A 23284-nucleotide genomic window follows, 5' to 3' on the forward strand; every position below is an offset into this window, starting at 1 on the left:
ACACAGACACAAAGAAAGCGACCTGCCATCATGAAAACACATCCAAGTACAAAATTCACTAGGAAAAAACCCCAATGGACAGCCCCAACAAGCAGAAGACATTCTTCTTCAGAAACAATGCTGGCGAGGATGTGGAGAATAAGAAAGGCTTATGCACTATTGGTAGGAATGCTAATTGGTACAATCATTACCGCTATGGAGAACAGTATGGAGGTTCCTCACAAACCTAAAATAGGTACACCCTGTGGCCCAGCCCCCTTGCCTCTTGGTGCGTGTCTGCAAGAACTGGCATCAGCACGGGACAGCACTCTTCCTGGGCTGCTATGTTCACGGCAGACTACTCACGACAGCCACGATGGGAAACCGACCCAGGTGCCCACATGGATGAGTAAACACATGAAATGTGGTTATGCCCTCAGAGGAATATTATTCAGCCACAAAAAGAGTAAAATCCTGACATTTGCAATAAAATGGATAGAGCTGGAAACCCTTATGAAAGAAGTTAGACACAGAAAGAGAAATACCACATATTTTCTCTCAGATGTGGAAATCTAAAAACAGTCAACGCTGAACTTGGAAGCGGGATTATTATAGGCTGGGAGTGGAGAAAGACGGTAACCAGCTCCACTGTGCACAGCACAGCGGGCTGACTGTGGGTCACAATAACAGATCATATAGCGTACAAAGACCTAGAAGAGAGAAGCTGGTAGGCGCCAAACAGCAAGGAAAGATAAGGAAACGGAAAGTTTCCTTGGCTGGCTTGATTGGTTCATTCCGTGTTGTAGGTGTTGGAAAGTCGCACTATACCTCATTAAAATACATCAGTATTAATGGTGATGAAAAAACTTAAAAACAAGACTCTTTCATAGGGTGAATTAATTGGTCATTATTAGCTTGCACTGATTTTTTTTTTTACCTGTATTTGACTGTGAAATATGTATTCTGCACATGTCTTATCTTGTGCATTTGATTCTGGCTCATAACATATACACATTACATAAATTGATGAAGCCAGCCAAGTAAACTTCCCATTTCCCAACCTTTCCTTTGTGTTTGGAGCCCACCAGCTCCTTCTTCCTGGTCTGTATACGGAATGTGATATGTCACCACGGACCACCGTCAACCCGCTGTGCTGTGGGCACTAGAACTTAGTACGTCTCTCTTTTGGGAACCATTTTTGTAGGAGCTGACGATCAAATTGGCCTCCACTGGGTCTTCTGGAATTTCAACAGGCTTTCAAATGGTGTTTTTTAGGCTGCAAATCTTGATTCCAAGTGACAACATAATTTTTATTGGCGAGGAGATAAGTATGAAAGAATACACATTCTGCCGTGCCATTTACAGAAAGTTCAACACACAGGGCGAAGTAACTTCCACTACTCAAAGATGAAAGCTTAGGAAGAAACACTATAAAGTAAATAAATGTCTTTTTCAGAGTCTGGATGGTAGCTACTTTTCGAGGAAGAGAAGGGACTGAAATCCAGAAGGGGCACTTTAGAATTAATTATTTTTTTTAATCAAAAGGTAAGGAGATTAAAAAGACAGATTCCCCGTCTTCTGGCTCACTGTTCAAATGCCCGTAACAACTAGGGCTGGGCCAGGCTGAACCCAGGAGCTGGGAGCCCACTCCGGGTCTCCCATGTTGGTGGCAAGGATCTGACACAATGCCTTGAACTATCACCTGCTGCCTCCTAGGTACACAATAGAGGGAACTTGGAATGGGAGCTGGGACTTGAACCCAGGCTCTCCAATGGGATGCAGACTCCCCAGGTGGTGTCACAGCCACTGCACCACACATATGTGCCCTCTTGAGAGGTTTTGTGGCAAACATTCAACAGTTCCTACAAGTCATGATCCATGACTTGGTCTGTGTTTCCTGGTGTTAAAGAAAAAATAACAGAAGAAAACAAAAGATGGACATATTCACAAACCCATGTCTCCAACTTGCTGTGTGAGAAGTTGCAAAGTCATCTGCCATTCTCAAGGGTGGGCCTCTGGGCCCCTAACAGGTGCACAATTGCTTTAGAAGATGCTGGCAGTCACTGCTGAAGAGAAAGTCCCCAAGGCAGCCTGAGAGATCGCACTTGTTGTCATCCCTTCCGTAAACCTTCACTGAACTCTTCAAGGGTCCAGGCACTGGGAGTACACAGATGGGTAAGACTGGGCAATGTTCCCAGAGCAAATCCCGGAACAGAGGGGAGGAAGATGGGGACGCTCATCTAAATCAATTGGGGTAAAGACGCTGCGGCCATGATAAATGCTTCAATAGAACAGAGCAGTGAAGAGCAATGATTTCGCGGAACATTGACCACTCTAGTTTTTTAAGCCAGAACTAGACGTTCCAAGGAAATGAAGAGCTCAGGACATCTTCGCAAGCCGGAGGGATGTGGAGGTCTTCACAGAGCTAAGGCCATCAGGACCTCTAAGCTGTTCCCCACGAGTGCTTAGTCACTCACGGAGTGAAAGCCCAGAGGGTCTGACGTTCTAGGAAAGGGACAAAGTTTGCTTCCGACTGCAGATCAGCACAGTGCAGAAGACATCATCGGAGGCACCGAGTTCGCAGGTGCCAAGAGAACAACAGTTCCATTACGCATTCTCCGCATTCGTCCTGATCAGCTGGCGACGATGACTGCTCGTCTTACTGCAGTGCTCAAGGGTCTGCCTGGAATGTGGGAGCCACGTCTGAGAACCTGGGAGGACCGAGTACTGAGGTGCTTCCAGTTTCCAGCAAGGCCTACTGTCTTCACGTCTGACTCCAAGGGAGCGCTAAGGTTCGGGTCAGAATGGGAACAGAAGCCACCTCGTTTTTGTGTATGCTTCAGTGTCGAGTGGATGGACACAAAAACCTCCCGATCTGTGCATCTGGGAAGACCCAGGATTTGCCTATGGAAGTGGGGAGGGGAGTTTACTTAACTAGCAACCAGCTTTGCTTTGTAGTAAGGAGGTGTATACACTCAAGTAGGAACACAGTTTCTCTTCTGGCTGGGGAATCCTTGGATTCCCTGGGCAAGGCCAGTGGAACGCCTATTCTCTGTATAACTCAAGATAAGACAAATCATTGGCTGAAATACGGACACCTGCACTCTGCCCTTCACAAAACGAGGACGTTCACGTGTCGTGTTAGCACTCTGTGCGATTCCTACCCCACGCAGCCTGCGCCAGGCTGGCACCTGCAGGGGAGAGGCCCCAGATTCTGTCTCCCACGTCTTCATGTTTCCTGCCCGTTACCCTCGTCAAGGCTGTAAGGCAGCCATGACTTTGACCAGCAGCGGGAACTTCATTGATCCTCTGGACCAAAACTACTGCTCCAAACTGCAAGCTCTCTAAGTACTGGCCTCCAGCTCTCTAAGTACTGCTTCCAGCTCTTCCGGTGGTTCTGCGAGCACCTGGTGCTAGGACCCAACCCTGCTGTTAGGTTTCCCAGTTCTAAAGAAAAAGTAACAGAAGAAAACAAAACAGAGCTTGACATCCACAGAGCAATCTACTTTTCTGATTGAACACTGCCTGATGAAAAATGTTGTCCACAGAGTGTCCAGGTCTTGAGTTGAAATGCTAGGATGGATTGTATCTACAAATTAAGACACAGAGCAGACAAAACTCACGTTTCTGTATTTACAAATGAAGACGTGCAGTCACGTCTCCACCGCCCATGTTTGCCTTAGGCCTTCTTAATCTTCGAGAATAAAGCTTGGTTGACTTTATCTTTCTCCGCTAGCCCCTCCATCATCTCTCATTCTCTTGCCTCGTCCCCAGAGGAATCACTACACCCGGCTTGTTTCTCTTCTCCCAAGCCAAATTCTACAACTGCATCGTCATACTTTACGTGTTATAAGAATAGTGCCGTGTGTCCGTTTTCTCTACCTTGGGATTCCCTCTCCACAGTGCACTTCTGATGCCTGTGAGCGTGTGTTGATCCAGTTCCGCTGCTTTACCGCCTCATCGCCTGCTCCTGGCTATCGTATGTAACACTAGCATGCTCCCTTCATGAACCCGCCCCGGTGTTTATGTTATCATTCAAACAGTAAAACAACCTCTGGTGCAGTCTAATGCTATCCGAGCACTGCATTTTAGAAAAGCTAAGATACGGGCCAGCCCCGCGGCTCACTAGGCTATTCCTCCGCCTAGCGGCGCCGGCACACCGGGTTCTAGTCCCGGTCGGGGCGCCGGATTCTGTCCCGGTTGCCCCTCTTCCAGGCCAGCTCTCTGCTGTGGCCCGGGAGTGCAGTAGAGGATGGCCCAGGTGCTTGGGCCCTGCACCCCATGGGAGACCAGGAAAAGCACCTGGCTCCTGGCTCCTGCCGTCGGATCAGTGCGGTGCGCCGGCCGCAGCGCGCCGGCCGCGGCGGCCATTGGAGGGTGAACCAACTGCAAAGGAAGACCTTTCTCTCTGTCTCTCTCTCTCACTGTCCACTCTGCCTGTCCAAAAAAAAAAAAAAAAAAGAAAAGCTAAGATACGACAGTTTTGAACAATCTCCCTTTTTTTTTTTTTTCTTATGAGCCATGTCTAGCAGTGGCATGGTCACACACAAACTTGGAGAACTTTAAAATTTTAAACAATCACATAAAAGAGAAAATAGAAAGGTAGGTAGAATAGTTTTTTTTTCCCCCAATCAAATCACCCACCTCTTCGAACTCTATGAAGTCACGGAGTCAGTAAAGAACCATTAGTGTTGGTAATTATTTGTGAATCTTCAGTATTTAAATTGTGCCAGTGCAATTTTTGCTTCTTTAGTACATTCTCAGGCCCATGTGAAAAGCTAGCAGTGCGCAACTCTGCCTTGTTTGGGTTTTATTCATATATACTTTTTGCTTAGGCTCAATGTAAATTTTTTTAAAAAAATATTTGAAAGGCACGTGCACGCATGCGCACACACACACAGAGCCACACCCACCCAAGAGGTGGGGCGGGGCGGGGTGGGGTGGAGCGAGATCTTGCACATGCTGCTTCACTCCTATGCTTGTGACGGCTGGGGTCAGGCCAGGTCAAACCCAGGATCTGCGAACGGATGCTGGGTCTCCCACGTGGGGGGCAGAGACCCAGTGACTTGAGTCATCACTGCTGCCTCTCAGGGCCTGCATTAAGGGGAAGCTGGAGTCAGGAGCCGGAGCCAGGAATGGAGCCCAGGTACTATGATAGGGGACACGGCTGTTTTAAATGCCCGCTCCGAACGCCAGCGTATGCTCCATGGCCAATTTGGCATCTGGCGCGTGTGGAAAGTCCCCGCAGCACAGCTCTCCAGTACAGAAGCAAACCAGAGTACTGGGTTGCTCGCCTGACAGTGTGTTCGTGCAGAGATGCGCCTTTGCATGGAAGTGAGTCACGGTGGCTCCCTTCACGGGGGTGATGAGTCACTGGAACAGAAACACTCTGCATAGCGCTTGGCAGATCACCAAGTGCTCTGGCTCGAGCTACCGAGATATGACATTTTGAAAAATGGGAAGAAAACTGTCGGATCTTACTATCTGTTCGTGGAAGATGTTTGTCAGCTCCCACGGCTGGGAACACCTACTCGAATGCCACCACGGGGGACGGGCAAGTTCCTGTTACTCATCTTGCCAGACTCCTCTCCAACCTGCAACCGTTCCCAAGGTACAGATGGCTCGCTCTCATCCCGGAGCCCCATAGCTGCTGGCTTCAACGATACTACAGTGAGCTGTCCTTCTGTCTTCTGCCCCACCCCTACCCCCCGGGGCAGACAACCTGAATGGCCCTCTGTACTTAGTACAAGGCACACAGCAGGGCTCCATTCATCTGTTTCTTGGTCAAGTAGCTGTGTGATGCTAGTAATTCTAACAACACTGCTAGTTAAAACTTGCTGGACTCTTCCATGTTCAGCATTCACTTAAACACTTCGACTGTTTGAGACCATTCAATCCCAACACAATCCAGCAGCGAAGTGCTGTGATCCTTTTTTGAAGAGTAGGCAACTACAGCACAGAGAGGCCAAGAAATTTGTGCTAAGTCACACAGCTCTGGGATGGGTTTAGGAATTCTCCTCGGGCACACTAACATCAGAAGCTGCAAGTCTAAGGTCTGGGCTGTGCAATCTTGCATTTTTCCTTAGGGAAAAGATTCTAAAGACAATTTAAATGGGACAGGATGAATAACTTGAAATAGAAAAATAAAACCATAGTCATGGACAGAAAACATCTTGAGATTAACGTGAGCGTCGCATCTGAATGAGTTAGAGCCCTTTCAGCTTGCTGTCCTGGGCCTCAAAGTTGTAGACTAATCATGTTGTCTCCTGCCTTGTGAATAAGAAAAAGTCTGGGAGGGGGGGTGGGGAGGCAGGCACTGTACAGCGCGGGTTCAGCTGCCAACGTGCGCATCATCTGTCCAAGTGCCGGCCGGAGTTCCGGCTCCTCTGCCTCCGGTCCAGCTTCCCGCGGCTGCATCCCGGAAGGCGGCAGACGATGGCCCAAGCGCTCGGATCCTAACACCCCCGTGTGAGACCCAGATGGAATCCTGGGCTCCCGGCTTCTGCCTGCCCCAGCGCTGACTCTGAGAGACATTTGAGAAATGAATCTCATTGCTCTGCCTTTCAAGTAGATGAAAAGAAACTTTTTTTAAAAAAAGAAAAAGAAAAAAAGCAGCTGTGGAAGATTTTCCCAGCCTGGCCGCCTTCCTTTCCACTTCTTGCTGCCTGCTTAAGATCATGCACCTGCCAGGCTGGCGGACAGCAGCAACTTCAGCCTAGGAACTGACTGCTGGGGAGCCTCACTTATTTCTGCTCCTGTTTGGTATCGCATCATTAGCAGCCGGTCACTCTCTTACCATCTGAAGAGGAATTTAATAAAGCACATTGGTTGACGAGGAATGCAGTGAAGTTCCAGCGAGAACACCTTGCCAAGTCACACCTGCAGCAAGCAGACAGCGGTGATTTCGCGTGAGGCAGCTTCCACGGCACTCCTCCTCTTGGAACCAGAGGTGCCTTCCGAGTCGGAGGGACTGGGGAAACTAAGGCCACTGGGGGCTGAGGCTGGTGGGCCAGGCCTCACGCACGCACTCTGTTCCCTCACAGGTCTCCCAGACCCTCCTGATCCCAGCTGCCCCTCGGCTGGGGAGCCCTGACCGTGGTCCCCACCTGCTATCTCAGCCGGTCCTAGCGAGTACCTCCCCACGCACCCACCATAGCGGATCCTGCTACCATATCCAGTATGGGGAAGTCCATGCTGTAGCACAGGGGACCTGGCTTTCCCAGGAGCCACCCCGATGGGCTGGCAACAGCCTGAGAGAGAGAAGAACCTTGTTGAGACGAGACGTCCGTGCGACCAGGCTCTGGAACGTACCACCGCGTGCTTGCCTTCCCTCCTGCGCTGCTCCCTTCCCCTTCATCCCTGAACGTCTCCATCAACTAAACACAGCGGACTACAGAGCGGTAGCAGGCAAACTTCATCATGGGCCCCAGGACCGGAGACAGCTCCTTGTCAGAAATGCTGATTCCTGATGTGCCGTATCGTCTTACAGACGGCAAGTTGGGAAGCCCGTCTGAAGTTCAAGTACATTACTGGTGGGCTTGGGGAGGATTAAAAAGTTGGGGGTAGGGTCTGCGCGACCTAAGAAACTGCAGGCTAATTATTTAGGAAAAAAACCTCTCTAAATTACACAGAAAAGAACTGGAGACTTTGATGGAGCAGCTATCTGAGTGACGCTGGCTGAAACACTTTTCTTTCATTTTGTGTCCTCACTCACAGGATTATGTTTATTGTGGCCAAGCCAACAGTGCCAGCTTCCTTCATGAAATATTTGGTATTTTCATCAAGGCTCTCTCTCTATATATATATGACTAAAATAAAGCAAAATTAAAGTAATATGTGTTTTGGAAATTTGATAAATACAGAGATGTAGAACAATTTAAAATTGCCTATAACCTAATTATACAAATAGAGGCATATTAACAATCTGGTATATTTATATCCACATTGTCTATAAATAAAATACTGAATTTCAAAAATGAGAAAGTGAAATATAAGTATTTTATATTAGTATCTATACTATAGTAAAGGTACGATGCAGAGTTTTTTGCATGTCCTATATGAATATTTTATCTATTTTATAAACCTTGAACATATACACATGATTTAAGGTTTTATTATTTAACTTAATATAGGATATTTCTTAAGTCAGCAAGCTTTCTAAAACATTCTAATGGAGCCATTTAACAACATGGATACGTTAAAGTCTATACTTAACCAAATACTCTGTTGCTGGACATTTGAGATGGGTTAGTTTAGGGTTCTTGTTTAAGCTTCCCTTCTTAGCAAATATGTTGTAGCAATCAGAGGTACAAAAACATCCTGAGATATTGTTCTAGTTTACGCCTCTGTATACTCTAAGCATACTCCCTCTAAATAAGGCTGAATTCCTGTAAAATTGGGAAAATGATTAATTTCATTCCAATTCCTTTTGTTCTCCTTTTTGCTCAAATGTTTACCAGCTTTAGCTCTTCTCTCCTTCTTAAAAAAAAAAAAAAACTGTTGAAATTTCATCTATATGAGCTTTAAAAAAATGTACTTATTTGAGAGCCAGAGAACTACAGAAAGAGGCCCCGATTGCTGGTCAAGTTCTCAAGTTCCTGCAACATCTGGGACTTGGCCTGGTCAGAGTCAGGAGCTGGGAACACAATGTAGGTCTTCCTGGGTGGCAGGAATCCAATTATTTGAGCCACTAGACCTGCTTCCCAGGAAGCTGGATCAGCAAGTGGAACTGGGTATGGAACCCAGGTACTGGGTGGGCTATGCATTTCCTAACCATTGTCTTAACCACTAGGCCAAACACAGACCCCTGTATCATGGTTTCATAATACCAGCTAAGGCATACTGTGCTTACCACGTGCCAGGTTCTAGTCTAATCATAGCCAACATTTTAATTCATTTATTTCATGCAAAGCCTTTGGAAGTAGATCCTTCCTATTTCCAAATTACAGATAAAAGTACAGAAAGATTTATTACGTAAATTCACAGTTAATGAGTGGCTCAGCTAGGATGTGAGTCTAGGCAAACAATTTCTAGGATCTCAACGGTAACTAGGATTACCTCTGAAAATAAAGGTGACAAAGAGGTTTCACTCCAATTTCAGACATTGGAAATCAGTGCCCAGAGCAATGTGTTCAGAAGGATTCTGAGGACAGAACTGAGGAGGGGAATGAAAGAGGCCAAAATATATGAGTAGTATTTCTCTTGTTTAAAAGCGAGAAAAGATTGCATATTCGCCATCTTTGTCTTATGGTTTTAGTTATGCTAGAATTATTTCAGTACAAAATGACCAAACTTTAGAGAGAAAGAATTCTGTAGGTGGAACCGTATGTATTTATTGGACTATGCCAGGCCTGTGAAGTCCCACTTTCGGTCTGCTCTACCACTCCGCTGCGATGCTGCCTCGAGCAGTGCAAGTGCTTCCACGTGCATTTCACAGTGCCGCTTTGTTAAAAAGGAGTCCATTTCGTTCTGTTTTTCTTCAGCAGATACAAGAGCAGAAGGTTTGGAGACATGCACAGGGGCTTGCATTTTTGGGGAAGTCTTCACTAACTAACTATATGTTCTTGTAGAGTAGCTACTGGGCCTTCCTCAGCCTCAATTTTCTCATCTACAAAATGAGAAAAATTCTCAACTTTGCAAGATTAAGTCAAGTGTGCATGTGACTTTCACATGCAAAAGAAAACATGCCTCGGCTTTCAGCGTCTCCTATCCACGGATCTGATCTACCCTTTCACGCCCTCGTTTTCTTTCGTGATCTCTGCTAGAAGCCACTTACTAAAACCTTTAATGGCTTTACTTTTTCTTTCTTGATGACAGAAATATCACTTCAAGACTCGGTTTGGAGATTTGAGAAACTGACACTCACGTAAAGACCTGGCTAGTCTTGGGTAACTACACACTCTATAGTTTGGTGCTAGTTTTCTCAAAAGTGACATTTTGAGAAGAATTGATTACCTAATACCCACTCTCCGCTATGTTCCTAAGAGCATCATTTTCCAAACTGTCCAAGGCACAAAACTTAGGTGTCATCATACCAATGCACTTTCATGTCAGGTAACTTCCACTGCTGTGTCTTCATGTTCACTAACCTTTTCTTTGGTGATGTCTAACAGTCCATTAGTTTCATCTCCGAAGGAAGCAGTTACACAGCACACTTGTTTTTGCCACCTTGAAGGGTTTGGTTGGTGGACTGGTCCCTGGCTGCCATCTGGAAACTTGGCTGTAGCTAATCAGATAATACTACCTTGTCTACTGAGACACTGAACCCTGCTCTGTCTGCCCAGATTATTTGCACAAACAATTTAGTTTGTGGTAAATATGCTCATCTCTTGATAGCCATAAAAGACTGATTCCAGGACCTCAATGGATACTAAAAACTGTGGATTCTCAAGTTCTTTACATAAAGCAGTGGAGTATTTGCATGAAATATACACAGTGCTCCCATAAACTTTAAACCACCTATAGAGTACTTACACTGCACACAAGGTAAATCTCGTCATTATGCTGTATTATTTAGGGAATAATGACAAGGCAAAATGTCTGTACCTGTTCAGTGCAGATGCAATATTGTGTTTGTGTGCATTTTTGATCCATGACTGGTTTACGCCATCAATGTAGAACCCATGAGACAGAAGGCTGACCCAACTGCTTTCTTCCTGGCAATCTGGAATTTTACTTGTGGCCTGTCACACAAGCAGAGAGGGCTAACATGACAAGCCCCCAATGGAAACCCTGCACCAGGACTGGCATTGTGGCACAGCACTGTCTGCAAGGCCAGCATCCCACGTGGTTGCTGGTTTGTGTCCTAGCCATTCCACTTCCGATCCAGTTCCCTGCTAATGCACCCGGGAAAGCAGCACAAGATGGCCCAAGTACCTGGGCCCCTGCCACCCAGAATAGAGTTTCTGGCTTCTGGTTTTGGCCTTGCCCAGCCCTGGCTATTGCAGAAATTAGAGAGTGAGCCGGTAGATGGAAGATCTCTCTCTCTACCCCCCATGCTTTCCCTCTCCTTCTGCCCCTCTGCCTTTCAAATAAATCTTTAAAAGATAAACAGAAAACCCTGCACCGTGAGCCTTTAGCAGGCTTCCCTGGGCAGCAACACTGCATTCTGTTGGAAGAAGAGCATGTTCTGTGGGGCCACCCCACTCCAGCTCCAGAGGGAAAGCACAGGGAGTTTCTGCCTACATTTTTTCAGAGTTGGCCCAATGCATTTTTGTCTCTTGCTGGGGCTGGTGTGAATCCTGATAAACTATGATAAACCATAGTTGTGGTTACCTCACCTCCGAGTCCTGGGAGCCGTGCCAGTGTCTCCTGGGTGCGTGGGTGGTCATGGGACATCTGAAACACATCCCAGTGTAGTTTTAATGTCTATTGCTTGAGTCTGAATCTTTTTTGTGTCATCCTGCCTCCTCTTAACAAGCTCAATCTTTGCTATCTTCCAAGCACATGGAAGGTATTTATTTCAATTGTTTGGTTGCCTGTGTCTATGCATTCTATCATTTGTGCCATTTCTGGGACTGCTGCTTCTAAATGATTTCTTCTTGCCTCCTCATTAGTAGCCGATTTTCCTACTTTTTGGCATACTTCCGGATTTTTGATTGGATGCTACATGTGGTGATTTTGACCTTGTTCTGCTTTGGCTATTGCAATATTCCTTTAAGACAGTCTTGAGTCTTCTCACTGGTTTGCAATGGAGTGACTTGGTAACAGGTTTGATTTGGGTTATACCTCCCTGTGCTGAGGCACAGGAAGAAACAGGGAGTTGGGGCGCCCACAGGGTTCATTCTGTTGGTTGCCTTCTCTCTGTCCTCCACTGCCTGCGTCCAATATCTGAAAGGCACACTTTATGCATTTCATTCCTTTCTTTCTCATTGTTTAAGCTGGGAGGGATAAACCCAGTTGGGTTACTTCATCATGGTCAGAAATGGTGTCCCTTCTTCCACTCTGCTGTCAAACATTAACAGACTTGACTTCTCCAGGAATAGTTAGACATTATCTGAATAGCTACACAGACTGTCGCTCCCCCTCTTCGTGGAGAAACGACACTAAGCCCTGCACTGTTCTTTTGTCTGCTCGGCCCTCCCCGGGTTTGCTGCTGGTTCTTCCCGGGTGGGCTACCGACCCTTCCACCTCCTTGGAAGGGCGGTTCCCCCTAGCCACTTTCCCCACTTCCGCGGGGGAGCGGCATACCGCCGGCCGGCTCTCTTGGGGGCTGCTCAGATGTTCCTCAGGTGTTCCTGGTGCATGTTGTCTCTCTCCTCCTTTATAGTCCTCTTCCACCAATCCCAACTCTGCTACCCACACGCCGAGTACGCTGCTCTCCTCCAATCAGGAGCAGCTCCTGCAGCTTGTCAAGTTGGTGAGAGGCAGCTGTGTAGAAGCTGTTTCCTCCTCTCCCAGCACCATATTGTGGGAGAGCAGATGCATAGAATAAGTCTTAATTCCAGTAACTTAGTCTAGTCTGAGTTGCTCCCCACAACAGACAAAGAGCTGGTCTCTCAAGCTTCACTATAAAGTTAAAGGTGTTACATTCCTCTTCATAGCTCAGAGTAGACTCCTGTTACTTACAACTTCAAAAAAACAAAAACAAAAACAAAACACCTGCATTTAGGGCATGAGCTTTTGGTGCAGTGGGCAAGTCCATCCCATAACTGGCTGCTTGGGTTCAAGCTCCAGCTCTGCTCTCCACATTAGCTCATAACCAACGTGCACTCCCAGAGGCAGCTCGAGTACGTGGGTCTCGCCACCAGCATCTGAGAGCTGGAATGAGCTTCTGCCTCCTGGCTTTTGTCTGACCCAGCCCCAGCTATTCTTGAGCATTTGGGGAGTGGATCTAGTACACTGTCTCTCTGTCTCTGTCTCTCTGCTGTTCAATAAAAATAGTTTTGTTAAAATCCCTGCCTGGACAATCAGTAACCATCTATCACCTTTACCCTTCAGAGGATAAAATGTACCTTGCAAAGCAGGTCCAAGAATTAAACTGTGACCTAAGTAAAGCGTATTGAGAGTTTCTGGTGAAAATGCACGCCCCTGGGCAGGTGTTTGGCCACGTCCCACATTAGGGTGTCTGAGTTAGAATCAAGGCTCTTGCTCCCGACTCCAGCTTCCTGCTAACGCAAACACTGGAGGCAGTGAAGACGGCCCAAGTAGTTGAGTGCCTGTCACCCACGACAGAGACCTGGATTGAGATCTTGGATTTGCACCCAGCCCAGTCCCGGCTACTGCTGGCATTTGGGGAGTAAACCTGTGGATGGAAGCTCACGCTGTTTTGCTCTCTCTCAAAATAAAATAAAAAAGGGATGTCTGCTGTTGCTTTTTGGCGTGCTAACCTACTGGTCTTGCATTGACACAGGGATTTCCATTTATGAGTTTTACATAATCCTACAATATTTGCTCCAAATAATAATTTTGGCTTACTATAAAGCAGACTAACACCCCCCAGTGTAACAGAAGAAAGAAGATGGAGATATCAAGCTACTTGGAGGCTGGAGAGCAGTGTTGCAGGTACAGGGGGCTCTTGAACATCACGCTGCCTCTGGCATGGAAGAACAGCACTTGGTTCGTATGACAGACTTCGTCTTTCAAGTTTTCACCTGCTCCCTCTTCTCCAGGTGTGTTTGCCAAGAGCTATTTTTCACAGACTCCCCTGTGTACCCTCCTCCTGTGGTATCAAGACTAACGTTCATACTGTCTGCTACCTCGACCTCTAGCGACATTACAAGGACTTTGAATGGCCTCATTACAAATTCCCAAGCCTGCTCTCATCTCTTGATAAGGTTCCTCAGCCCAGGACGCCTCCCACTGAGGTGAGCAGGTGCAGCACCTGCATATCCCTGAGGAGTGGGTTTCAGCATCCCACTCTTGTACTATGGAGCCATCCCTGCCATCCTCCCAGCTGCTGGTTGTGCACTCCACTTCCGAATCCAGCCCCCAAATGGACCGCCATGTCCCCTCCCCCTGCTACCAGGCTGGGTCTACGTGACCAATGAACTGATGTCGTGTTCCATGTTTGGCCATCTTCCTGTCCCCAGGGACTCTCTCCCTCACCCACAGGATGGACAAGAGGCCATTCAAACTACCTATGTCTCCCTACCGTTCTGGTCGGGTATTGTGGGGGCAGTGCACTTCCGTTCATACCACTCAATATACAAACTTCTGTTACAGGATTGGAGATGGAAGGAAAGGGCAGGGAGAAGGCAGGCACTGACAGGGTGCTTGTGGGCCAGGCCTTTGCCCTAGCACTGAAGATGCAAATAACCCCACAGCAGAGTGCTGATTCCAGCTTCTCGCTCATGTGCGCCCTGGGGTGCACGGGTGATGGTTTCAGTGCTTGGCTCCCGACCACTCAGCTGGAAGACATGGATTACATCCCTCATCTCCTGACTTCAGTCTTTCTGAGACCTGGCTATTGTGGGCATCTGGGAGGTGAACCAGTAGATAGGACCTCTGTGTGTGCCATTCTCAAATAATATTCATCGTCAAAGGTGATTGGTAATCCTTTGGTAAATCTGTTAAAAGAGTTGGTAGGAGGAGTAAGATGGGGAACCCAGCTTGTCTCACTCTGACCCTGAACTCTGGCTCTGCCACCCGTTGGGAGAGGGTGATGTCAAGTGCAGTGGACAGGTATTCCTCCTCTCATTCTCTTCTTCCCTTCACATTCAGCCCTGCGGGTAAGAAGTCTTTACATCTGATTATACAGCCAAGTTAAACTGTGGGTGGTGGTCAATATTAGGAAGAAGAAACTTTGCTGTGTAATAACCTCTTTAGTCAAGGATCCCCCTGAGAGCGTTACCCCCAAAGTGGGAGCCAGGAGCAACAGTCTGAGTGGCCTAGAGGCGGGAGGTGGAAAGGCAGAGCCGGAGACCTTGGGAGAGAAGTGGGAGAGAGCAGAAACAAGGATCAGGAAAACACCTGTCTTGTTGGAGCGGACATATTTAGGGATATTTAAATATTTAATGGGATGTAATTGAATTTTTAAAAATAAATGTACAGTGTGGTTTCTGTCTATGGTTTATTCTCCTAGGAAATGCTTAGTTTTAGTCACACTTAATGGGATGATTCCAGTTGAAAGGGGAATTGTAGATGAAGTGCGACATTTTTCAGAGGCGAGTGGCTTTCAAACCTCGCCCTCACCGGTTACGAATGTGGTTGGTGAACGGGATCTTCAGCTGGTAAAGGTCTCTTCACGCAGACCAGCTTTTCCCAGGCCGAGACGCAGTCCCACTCAGAGAATACTCAGTGGACGGTGTGGACGCAGCACAGGTAACCCAGCAGACTCCGTGTGGACTCGCATAGGGGCACTGTCCCACACAATCCCGACAGCCCTGTGTGGAAGCTTCTGTCACTGCTCGTGTAGCTTCTCACAAGTCACTTAACCTCTATTAGCCTTATCTGTAAAATGGGCACAAACTAGGCTGGCGTTGTGCTGTAGTGGCTTAAGTTACAGCCTGTAGCACCAACACTGCATATGGGTACCCATTAGAGTCCTGGCTGCTCCACTTCCAATCCAGTTCCCTGCTAATGTGCCTGGGAAAGCAGCAGGAGTTTGCCCAAGTGCTTGGCCCCTGCCACCAGGTTTGAGACCAGAATAAAGTTTTTCATATCAAGAAGTTTCTAGCTCCTGGCTTTGGACCGGCCCAGCTTTGGCCACTGCAGCCGTATGGCGAGTGAACCAGCAGATGGAACAACTCTCACTCATTCTGCCTTTCAAATAAATAAAATATAAATCTTAAAAGGGTGCAATCATAGTACCTATTTCATGGTTATTTTTGTGAAAATTAAGTAATAGTAAGGACTAAGCCCCCAATTCTTTGTGTTTATCACCTGTTAAAAATGCAGACCCCTTATCCACAGGCCATATGGCCCGAGATCCCCAGTGGATGCCTGAAACTGCAGATGGTACCAAACCTGTACATACTGCATTTATGCCTGTACCTGCTTACTTATGATCTGTAACATAAACTAGCTGCAGGAAAAGATGAAAAATAACAGAGGGCAATTCTAACAGTATGCCGTAGTAAGTTCATTGAGTGTGATCTTGCTGTCACTCCAAGTATCTCATGGTGCCGTACTCCCCCTTCTTGTGGGGGTATGAGATGATTCACTGCCTGAGCGCTAAGGGGAAGTGAGGACAATGCCGTAGCCATGGTGGGTCAAGCCACTATGTAAGGCTGACTTGAACCCGAACACCACAACACCACAACTGCTGATCTCTGAGCAGGGCCAGCTACTGAGCGCCTTCTGGGTGGGAATCGTAAGCAGTGGGGCCGTGCTGGACACAGGGATGACTTATGCATCCTGGGCCAGCCGGCGCTGGGAAGGGTCCATCACTTGAAGCCTCCTGCTAGCGGGGACTCTGGGGGGCAGTGCTGGTGACTCAGGGACTTGGGTCCCTGATGGACTGAGGTCCTGGCTCACAGCACCCAGCCTGTGTGATTGCTGCAGGCATTTATGGAAATGAGCCAGGGGATGGGAGCTCTCTGCCTCCAAAGTCAAATATCTATCAACTGTTGAATTCCGGAAGCTTGCGTGTAACATTTCCAGACCTTGGCTGAGCACCGGTAACTCCAGCTGCACACAGCAGATCCATGGAGGGTAGGGACGGGATGCTACGCCATTAGCTGTTAACAAGCCAATCTATTTTCACTGCGTTCAGAGGAAGTGTTTACAGGCTGTGGATGTTTAAAAGAGTTGAAATTTCAAAGACACTCAACTCATTCAACCTCGCACTTCTGGGCCACGTGAGTGTGTGGGCATCTCTGGCCCAGTGTGCACGGTGCACAGTGTGGTATATGGGATAGCACAGTGCTAAGACGTGCACTGGCAGGGTCCTATTGTCTGTACCTAGTCCCAGTCCAGCCATTTAGTAGCTGGAAACCTTGCACGTTCAGTTAACCTCCTGTGCCTCAGTTTCCTCATCCACAGTAACAGCTGGAGGAACAGCACTGGAGTAGAGCACACTCGCAGCAGATGCTAATGCAAAACACAAACAGGGTGCGAGATGGGGACTTCGCTCCTCCCAGCAGGTGGGGAACACTAACAAGAACAAGTTCAGGTGCATAATCAGTTCCCATGTCTCGAGTGGTATTTGCAAAGCACTATGTTCAACACGTTACCTATTTTAAATATTTCATTAAATATTCCTAATAATGTCTAATAGCAATGTTGTTTTCATTTTATAGGTGGGGAAATGGAGGCAGGAGAAGTTAAGCACCAGTGACTCCATGCAGTAGGCAGCACTCACTCGAGCACAGTGTGCACCAGCTCAGAGCTGGGCTGCTGGTCCTGAGGCCAACAGCCTGATCTGGGAGCAGTGTCCTGGGGAGGGCGATGTGCTAAGACTTTGCGAGGCGACTTCTGGTTGGCCCAGGGGCCAGCAGTGCGGTGCTGACAAGAGCCTGCGGAACACATTCCTGACCCTGCTCCCACCAGCCACTCACTGATGCTAACAGAAGAGACCAGAACAATGCTTTCCCAGAGCCTGGGCCCAGGAAGAAGGGGTCCAAGCAAGGAGAGTGGGCCCGAGCAGGCACAGTGAGTTAGCAACACACCCTTCAGGGCAGCACTGCGGGGATCGGAGACTGCCCATACCTGCCCAGTTACACCATCCTAGCACCTGTCTGCAGACTCCCTTCCAGAATTCCCTATGACAAAGGGATGCCCACACACCATCTTCAGGTAACACTAGCTACCAAGTCATCCCGGAGCAGCTGCCATGTGCATATTTGCTGAGAGGGTGCAATTATAAGCCATTCAGCAGAGACCGAAAGGGAGCAGGAACAGCAAAGTTAAAGGTGCGTGCGGGAGGGAGAAAGAACGGGGTGGCAGGGAGAGGCGGGGGACCCGGGAGGGAACCTGGGTGGGCAGCAGAGCCCATCCTGCCTGCTTCCAATTTCTCTTAAGCAAGCGTTGAAAGTGCCAGGCAAGGGGACCTCATGGGATCTCAGGCCAGCGTGTCGCACAGCACCGATGCTTGGCCAAGTGTAGACAGGAGTATTTTCTCTTTCATCTTTAAAAAGAGTTCATTTCTATTCAGCAACTGCCTTCTTGCGACGTAAGTACCCATCAGTCAAACAAACCTTAAGTGGCTTCTTAGACAAATACTTAGAGAGTTCTGATTTTCCGAGAGTCTCTGAAAAGACTTCTGTTCCTTCTAAGTGCTTTGAAGTTTCTTCTGGGCCCCAGCGAGTGTGTACAGATAGATTCCAAGATGGAAATTTTTTCCCCATGCAAATCCGCTGCACATCTACAAAGTGAGGACAGAGGAAAATACTCCAAGTTCACTGCTGGAGCAGGTTCCCTGGAGCATTGACGCCAAGTAACAGGGTCAGCAAACCTTTTTTTTGCTGTCAATTATTATCCTAAAATTTCTACTCTAGCTGAGGACATCTTTTTATTGATTTTCAAACGCTCATGACAAAATTGGAAGCTTATGAATAAATGAAAATAAAAATCGCATGTCTTTACCGTGCCAGAACTTCTATTGATGACTTCTCTGCTGAACCCTTCTGCATCTTTGTCTTCATCAATCTACCCATCAATCGCTAGTCACCATAGTGTTTTGAGATATTAACCAATTTTTTATAGTAAATTTCATTCAAGAATAATACACAAGGAAAAATGCACATTACAAAAAAACTATGCATGGATTTCAAAAACTGTTAGTAACTAAACTAACGTACTTTAATTTTTCTACAACCTTTTTGCATTCTTTTCATGAAGACAGGAAAGTGTACGTGACTTGAGTGTACTCAATGTGTTGTCACAAGCTCAACACACCTGTGCCCCTAATACCTGATTCCAGAAACAAAAATGGCCTGAAATGCTGTGTATCTCCTCCGTATGTGCACCTGGAGGCCCTTTCTTTACCACAAGCATCTAGTATTTTCCACCTTCATGCCTTGGGAAAGAGAGGTTTCAGATCATAGGACGTGGCTGAGCCAAGCTTTCTAACCCTACAATTAGAACAAAACTCTTCTATGTGCAACAAGGAGACAACAAAGGAAACACATAGAGTTCAGGCACTGCTCTCCCAAATGGGTCTCCCAGAAGGGTCACTGGCTTTGCCCTGTCCAGAAACTCTGTACGAGAAAGCATGGATCGGGATTTTGATTCCCATGGGACTATTTCCAGCCTCTTCCTGCTGTCAGTGCAGTAGGCCTTGAACCCTTGTTCAGCTCTGCCAGAGTAGCCCCCATCCTACACCGTAGCACAGCCTTCCCCTGCCAAGGTCTCCAGCGTGGAGATTCTGATGCACGTGACCTTTGGCCTTCACTTTCACCAACATGGTTCTCAAACTTGGCTGTGCCTAAGACTTACCTGGAGATCTTAGCACAAGAGGGACTCCTAGAACCCACTACTGAAATTTGCCAGGCCTGGCCAGCTGAACATTGACCAGCTTCCTAAGTCATCATTATGCAACCAGTACGGCATCCACTTCAGAAAGAAACCTGGGCACCAGTCATCTACAAGCAGAACTACTTCATGAGAACAACGGATCTCGGCGGTGCTGCCCAAGTGAGCCAGCGGATCCCGTCTGGGATGTGTTGATGGGAGGGGAGGTCCTCACACAGAGAAGTGTGTCTCAGCCCTTCATTCACACACCAGCCGCTGCTACCTCACTGCACGTGCATAAAAGCCAAGGTCAAGGAAAACGCAGGAACCACTCTCTAGCCACCACATCAACCACGATGAACCACAGCTTTCACCCTTTCCTTAATTGTAACAGCGAGGGAACTTACATGAGGCCAAGGGAACCCCAGAGAAGAGGAGCTCTGTAGGACAATGTCCCCTCCTCCTTCCAAAGAGGGGACAGTGCAGCTAGGACACCACTGGTCCGTTCTCTCCAGGATGGTGCCAGGAGCTGCAGCCCTCAGAGGCCCCCAGGAGACCCTGTCATGGGCTATGTTGTGTCCTTTGATTACAGGGTCCCCTGGGCCTGGCTGTGGAAGCTTTTAGAATTTTTTTTCTCAATTACTGAAAGCATAGCAAATGCACAGAGAACATTTACAATTTTAAAAAGCCTGTAAAAGCCACTGCTATAACAGACTTTTTTTTCTATCCCTTTAGATGAGCTAACCTGAAGCGAGGGCTCCAAGTGTTGGAATCCATTAGGCTACTATGTAAGGCACTGATCAGTCACACGTAGAACGTAGGCTGCTAAAGGCAGCACCTGCCACCACTAATGATGGGGCAGGTCTTCCTGTGTAGGGCCAGGAGAACCTCCACACTTCCAAAGGGAGCAAATGGCGAAAACAAATGGGAAAAGCAAAGAGCAGAGTAACAGCCAAACCAGCATCTGAGACCTTCCTCATCCTAAAACAAGACAACATCAACAACAACAAAACCCCACAAAAGCACCAATCCTTCCATGCAGTATTAGCAGAATCTGGTGGCGGGGGGCGCAACACTGGAGGCGCAACATTAAAGGAACACACAGGTAGCAGGTGACTTATCGTTACAATCCGGGGCCATCCAGGAAAAACAGTGGAAAAGAGACCGCCACACCAGATCCTGGTCCGGCTGCGGGGCAACACGGGGTCTCAGGCTGTGTTGTGCTGCTCCCAGACAATACCTTAGACCGAGGAATCGAGAATGAGTAGAAATGCGTTGATTCGCCGGCCGTTCTGCAGCTGGCGACTCCAACGTCCGGGCGCTGGCCCCAGGTGAGGGTCTTCCTGCTGCATCGCCACGTGGTAGAAGACAAAGAGAGGGGAGCAGCAACAGAGAACAAACACACACCCCCGGCCCCAGCCCTCTTTATAAGGACGCTCATGCGTTCATCATGGCGCAGCCGCACGGTCAGAACACCTGCCGCCAGGCCGCACCTCCGAAGCCCGGTGCACGCACGGGGCATTCGATTTCCAACACCTGCACTGGGCTGGGTGGGGCACACTCACACTATGGCAGCTGGGATGTGCTCTGAGCCCTTACGTGGATTCCAGAGCGGGGTCGCAGCGGCAGAACCAGGTGGTGCACTTTTGTTACAAAAAATAATTTATCAGAGTATGTTTCTTGGTGAGGTATAGATTACAGTCGGAGAAGTACAGAGTCAAAGGGACGCCAGCTAAGTGAAGTTTCAGGTAAGTGCCAAGAGGAAGGGGCAGGGCATCAGGGTCCCTTGGAGGCTGCTGATGCCTTCGGCTGACCACTGCTGCCTGCCAGGGTCTGCACTCTGGGAGGCCAGGCCTCAGCATTGCCCGCCCTTGAACTTGACGGAAGTGGACTCACGCAGTGGACACTGCCTAGTATCTGATTTCTTTTGTGTGCTGTGTGTGGCTGTTCATTGTTGTTACCGAATCACAATGCGCCATCCCACCAGGACACCTTGGCCCTACCCAATTCTGTGCTATGACTCAAAAGCATTGCTATGAAAGTGTTCATATGCTTTAAAAATAACGTTTGTTTTATTTATTAAAACAAGAACGTGGCTATTTTTCGTTAAGAAGAAAGTTGAATATGTAGCCAACTATTTTCTTGAGACTACAAGTTACACACCAGTAGTATCATTTTCTTTCCTTCTACCAATAAAGCATGGAGGTAGAAACAGACATTGCAAAGTGTTTGGCGTGCTTTTGGCGATTCTAGGCCAATGCTGTCTTTTGCTCTGACAGTGCTACACAGCAAGGTGCTCAGTGACAGGAAAAGGCTCTGAGGACTGGAGAGAGCCAGCTAGCCCACGCACTGCCAGCCCGCAGGCATGCCTGCCCCGGCAGGAGGAACTCCAGGCTACCGCCGACCAGCACCTCAGTACCACGCTATCTCAAGATGTAGACTATAAGGGAGAATAACTCACTTCCATGTAGTGGAACACAAAGAGAGAGTTTCTTTTTGCGTTGGTTTGGTTTCTGCCAGTGAGGCTAAGGAAGATGACAGAACCCTCTCTGGAGACTTTGATATAGAAAGAAAAGAGAACCTGGCTAAGTTAGTGTTAAATGTGGCCCTTCCGAAAGGTGGGAGAAGGCACTAGATTGCAATAACATTTTTAAACCAAGAGTAGAAAATAAATTTAACTGTAAACAACTCTCAATGGATTTTTTAAAAATTGCATTTATTTATTTGAAAGGTATAGACACTGAGATGATCCGTTGGATGGTTCACTCTCCATCTGTCCTCAAGAGCCAGAGCAGGACCACGCTGAAGCAGACCCCCAGAGCTCAGTCCAGCTCTCCCCCAGGGTGGCAGAGGCACACCTGTTGGCCCCATCACCTGCTGCTTCCCAGGGACACATCAGCTGGAAGATGGAATGGGGAGCAGAGCTGGGGTTCAAGCCCAGGCACAAAATGGGATGTGGGTGCCCCAAGCAGCATTATAACCACTGTGCCAAACACCTGTCACTGGATTTTTTATTATTTATTTACCAAATGAGTAGTCTTTATTAGGACTGAACAGTGTTCTCATATTCTAAAAACTTAAAAATCTGTTTTCAAAACATTTACATTTATTTGAAATATAGTACTCCCTATATGTATGCCCATGAAACAATTTCTAGATATTTTCTCCAAAGTAACTGGGATTATTTTCTATTCATTCCTCAGGTAATTTGCTTGGTGTGTTTAAAATAACATTAATAATAACAACAGTAAATACAGTAAACAATGATAAAATCCCATGTGTTTAAAATTACAATGGAAATGAAATGGGTATGTTGGCCAAGAACAATCTCAAACATCAGAAAACCTTATTACTCTAGCTTTGTGGTTAGGCATGGATCCCAGCGTGGGATCAAAGAGTTCGTTGAATATTCAATGAAATGTGACATGGCTAAGAGGAAAGATGTCACCAGTCAATGCAGAGCAGTTAAACAGTTGCACATGCCCTTCTTTTGTGAGCTCTGTACTCAGAACAATTTGTTTAGTAACAAGAGAAATCTAAGGCAAACAATAATTTTACTTATTTAATAATACTATCAGCTTGTTTTTTGTGAGTGTTTTGAAGACAAGCATGGCGGAACTATGCCATCTATCATGTACCAGTTTTGTACAGTAATACATAGGGTGTTGTTTTCACCTTCTCACAGAATCATGGGAAGGTTGTGGGAGCTGGCCTCTTAGGGTTGAGTTCTCTTCTTTTTTTTCTTGTAAGTCACTGAGGGAGCAGTAGATTGGTGATAAATACCTCTGTTTCAAGCTGTTTGTGTCAAACACTGTGCTAAATGCTTTATGTTCCTGTCTCAATTAATTTAAACCATTGCATAGCTCTCTGAGGGAGGTGTTTTTACTCTATATTCTACTGATAAGGAAATCAAAGAATAAAGCGGCTGAAAACTGGACACTTGGGGCAACTGGAGAACCAAAGGCTTTCGACT

General features: G+C 47.4%; 1 long non-coding RNA gene across 1 annotated transcript in view; it reads right to left on the reverse strand.

Moving 5' to 3' along the window:
• LOC149124748 (uncharacterized) overlaps positions 1-21184 on the reverse strand; it is a 45222-nt gene extending 24038 nt beyond the window's left edge. The window contains exon 1 of the long non-coding RNA XR_016213595.1: positions 20552-21184. This is a non-coding gene — a long non-coding RNA (uncharacterized LOC149124748). The remainder of the gene's footprint in view (positions 1-20551) is intronic.
• Positions 21185-23284: the final 2100 nt, after the last annotated feature.

Source organism: Oryctolagus cuniculus, chromosome 9 (assembly GCF_051225735.1).
Source record: "Oryctolagus cuniculus isolate XC-2025 breed Fujian yellow rabbit chromosome 9, ASM5122573v1, whole genome shotgun sequence".
Lineage (NCBI taxonomy): Eukaryota > Metazoa > Chordata > Mammalia > Lagomorpha > Leporidae > Oryctolagus > Oryctolagus cuniculus.